Here is a 4,281-nt window from a genome sequence, read left to right on the forward strand (position 1 = left end):
CAAATGTTTCCAGGGCTGCTTTTCATTCCCAGTCCGGCCCTGCTTCCTATCACATGCTTTACCCACAGCCCTCTGTCAGATAGAATGGCACATTCCAGATCCCTTAGGCCCTATCATAATCCCCTGCACCAAGTCATATTCCCACAGACCCCTGTGATAAACCCCCCAACTCTTGTTCTACCCCCCACCAATGGCCAAACTTTTTTGGGGGGTTGCATTCTTGCTGCTATAGTGGCCGCCTACTTGGACACCTGGCTAGTACAGGTCTGAGCGAGAGGTATTTTTCAATATCTTAGGATCCAGTAGCCGAGTCCATGGGGTTGAAGCCATTGAAAGATGTATTTTAATTTTTCAGGATCCAGCTAGAAACCACAAGCAGTAATAACATAGCCAAGGAGGGTTAATTTATAAACCTTCAATTGACACTTCTAAAGTTTAGTCTGTTCTCCCTCGAAGTATGTAATAACTTTTTGACATCTGGGAAATGTATCGAAAAGCAATTTAAATAAATTGTTTTTGGCCCAATAGTAGTCGTTCACAAATTCTTGGAAGACGGCTGGAGCGTTACAAAGTCCAAAAGGCATAACCGTTCATTTGTATTGGCTGAAACGTGTTAGACGCCGTCTACCATTTCTGTCCCTCAGTAGCGTACCTAGCGGGGGGCGGGGGGGGGCGGTCCGCACCGGGTGCCGCTCATCAGGGGGGTGCCAACTTGCCGGCACCCGGCACCCCTCCAGAGACGGACAGTAATGTCCGCCGCTGGAGGAGCAGGCTCGCAAGGGAGCGGTATCGGAGGTCTTTAACAGACCACCGGCTCCCTTTAGTGATTTTAAGCCGGTTCAAGGATCTCCCTTGAACCCGGCTTAAAATCACTCAAGGGAGCCGGAGGTCTGTTAAAGACCTCCGATACCGCTCCCTTGCGATCCGCGCGGCAACAGCTGTTGTGCGCCGGGGTTTGTTGTCAGATCCCGGCGCACAACACTGAAGGCGCGCCCACCGCTGTCCGTGCCCTCTGAACCCCGTGCCCTCGGAAGAAGACAGAAGAACTGAAGAAGAAGAGGAGCGAAGAGCAGGAAAAGGAGCTGTAAGGAGAAAAGAGGAAAGGTAGGAAAGCATACAGTGAGAGTGGATTGGTATGTGTGTGTGGATTGGTATGTGTGTGTGGATTGGTATGTGTGGATTGGTATGTGTGTGGATTAGTATATGTGTGTGGATTAGTATATGTGTGTGGATTGGTATGTGTGTGTGGATTGGTATGTGTGTGTGGATTGGTATGCGTGTGGATTGGTGTGTGTGAGAGTGATGGGTGTTATGCTGTACCATTTCCAATGTATTTTTCATTATATAATTATGCTCTAAAGTACATCATAACTCCCATCACTCTATACTGTTCCATACAGTGGCAGAGCTGGGAGACAGAGGCCTTGCACCCCCACCGCAGGACTCCTGAAAGGTAAGTGAACTTCAAAGAGGGAGAGGGTAGATAGTTAGGAGGGGTAGATAGGGAGAAGGGAGTGAGAAGGGGTAGATAGGGCAGAAGGGAGCGAGAAGGGGAAGATAGGGCAATCATACTCCTATCATGCCAAGTCTGCGAGTGCCTCCTGGAATCTGGGTATGCCTGGGTATGATAGGAATGTGATTGCTGTTAACAATTAACAATATATATATATATATATATATATATATATATATATATATGTATTGTTATTTAATTGTTTTGTCCTATTTTGGTGTGTTACTTACTTTAAATAAAAGTGTTCGATTTTTTTATGGTGTGTGTGTGTGGGGTCATATTCAGTTTCGGCCACGTAGTTTTAAAGTGTGTGTGTGGGGGGGGGTGCCACATACAGGATCTGCCCCGGGTGCCAAATACTCTAGGTATGCCCCTGCTGTCCCTCGCAAATTCTTTCAAGATTGTATGCTCCCCAAACATCCAACTTGTTTAAAATATGGCAACATCAAAGTACGTCAAACAAATTAACAATAAGTGGAATAGGATAGATGTTTTTAGTAGTTATGCTGTTTAAACCCCGATAATCCATACAGGGTCGTAGCGTACCATCCTTTTTTTTACTACAAATTTCGAGATCTGGCTCCCGTGAGTGAAGAAGGGCAACGGGAAAAAATCCCTGTGAATTCTCCTTGATATATTGATCCACAGCGTCAGTCTCTGGTGCAGATAAGTGGTAAACCTGCCCTGGGAGGGACAGTTCCGATCAAAAGTTCAAAGGGGCAATCACATTAACGGTGTGGTGGAGGTTGGTCAGCCTCCTACTCATTGACAACATCAGAAAACTTTTAAAGTAAAGGAATTTTGGAAATATCTATGGAAACCGTGGCCACAGTCCTATTAGAAACAGAAGGATAGTGGGCACTACATTTGCACAGCCAGGCAGCAATCTCCTGAGAGTGCCAATTAATAATGGGATTATGTAGCTGAAGTCAAGAATACCCCAACACCACAGGTGATCACAGGGAGGATATAACATTCAAAACCAAATGTTTGGTATGAACTACCCGACTAATAAAAGCAAATGACAAATTCAGAATAGTTGTTAACCATAGGTACGTTTTGCTCCCAGAATGATGATGCCCAGGCAGCTCAGTCAGGGAGTATATATATATAATATATACCACTCGAGCACAGCTAGACACAAATAAATGCAGAGTCATCTCGAAATGAGTAGAGCATTGGCTCGGGAAGCCTCTACAGCCGGAAGGATGTAACAAAGTGTCAGGGTTAAGCAAAGAGACTGGGACACCAATGTGTCCTGCAGCACGGAATTTGATGGCACTATTTAAAACAATAAATAATAATAATAATGGTATCGGTGTTTGGGCCAAACTGGATCAGTCCTAGCGAGTACGTTTGCGCAAATTGATCCATCCGGTAATTCAAACTTTCTAGGAATCCAGGTACATCAGGAAGAATTTACAGAAGGGGTTTATTCGCTGCATTATGTCAATCATTTAAGCTGCATATCTATAAGAAAAGTCTATCCTATTCTGCTTATTAGTAAACTATTGACAGGCTTTGAGGTTGAACTTGTGAGGGATGTGAACAGAAGATGGCACCTAACATGCATTCCAGCCACTTTTGGCAATTTGATTCTTTCCTTTGACCTCTCTTCTCTACTGGAGTAGACTGTCACAACTGGAATCCTTGTGGTTGCGCAATATTGAACGCGGGAACAGACGATGTCATCAGGCTTTCTGACCCAGCGTGACCCCAGGTGACCTCATTTTCATCCAGAATCCCCATGTTAGCATGGAGCCTTCGGTTGGATGCATTACATCTGACACAGTAACCCGCAGCTCTGTGAACAGGCCTGGAGTTATTATCACTCAGTTAAGAACAATTATTTCAGATTACCAAATAGTGATTATCACTCCACCTACGAACAATCATCTCGGGCAACCCACAAGTAATTATCACTCCGCCCTGCGATAGAATGACGCTGATGTAGGTGTATGAATTGGCAGGAACTGTAATACTAATCTATGCTCCTTAATTATAAATGACGCATCGCAGGTTTTACGATACCTTCATCCGTGTTATTAGTCTTAAAGAATGAGCTCAAGACGGCGTGATCCCAACAACCTCATTATTTATTGTTTTGTATAGCGCCATCATGCTCCATAGCGCTGTACAATGTGCATAACAAGTACTGTATAAAATAACAGGCGAGGAGGGCCCTGCTCAAAGGAACTTACAATCTAGAAATAAGGTAGCAGGTTGTCACTTAGGAAGTATGCTTAGAGCCACCCTGAGATTTCACGGACTCCCTCAGGGCAAGCGTCAGGCTGTGACGGAGGTCATCCCCATCGTACAGGGTCGACTTTTTCGTCACCCGCTTGTCTTTATTGTCGGGCTGGCAGAAGCGGATTTAAAATGCCTCAAGGAGTCGCTGCGCGTGTTTATAACGAGCAATTCCAATACAAAGCTGCGTGCAGAAGAACGCGGCCGAACATTCTACCGGTTACCCCACGTTATGAACTTCGCCTCAGAACCATTCCCTTTCTACAAGGCCCAGCGTCCCCTCACGGTGAGACGCGCTAACGCTTTACACGTTAACACCTAGGGCCAGGCCTACTCCACAAACACAACTCTCAGCCGAGAACCCGTCCCCGCCAATGACAGCGTCGCGTCCCCAGCTCGCGCTCTCCCCATTGGCCATTCCAAATGTCGCGCCTTCCCCTTCGTTCTATTTTGACTGTGCAGAGGGTGAGGTGGCGGTTAGAGTTTGAAATGGGCAGGACGGGTGGGCGCGGATTAGCGGG

Source organism: Spea bombifrons, chromosome 6 (assembly GCF_027358695.1).
Source record: "Spea bombifrons isolate aSpeBom1 chromosome 6, aSpeBom1.2.pri, whole genome shotgun sequence".
In the NCBI taxonomy this organism is placed as follows: Eukaryota; Metazoa; Chordata; class Amphibia; order Anura; family Pelobatidae; genus Spea; species Spea bombifrons.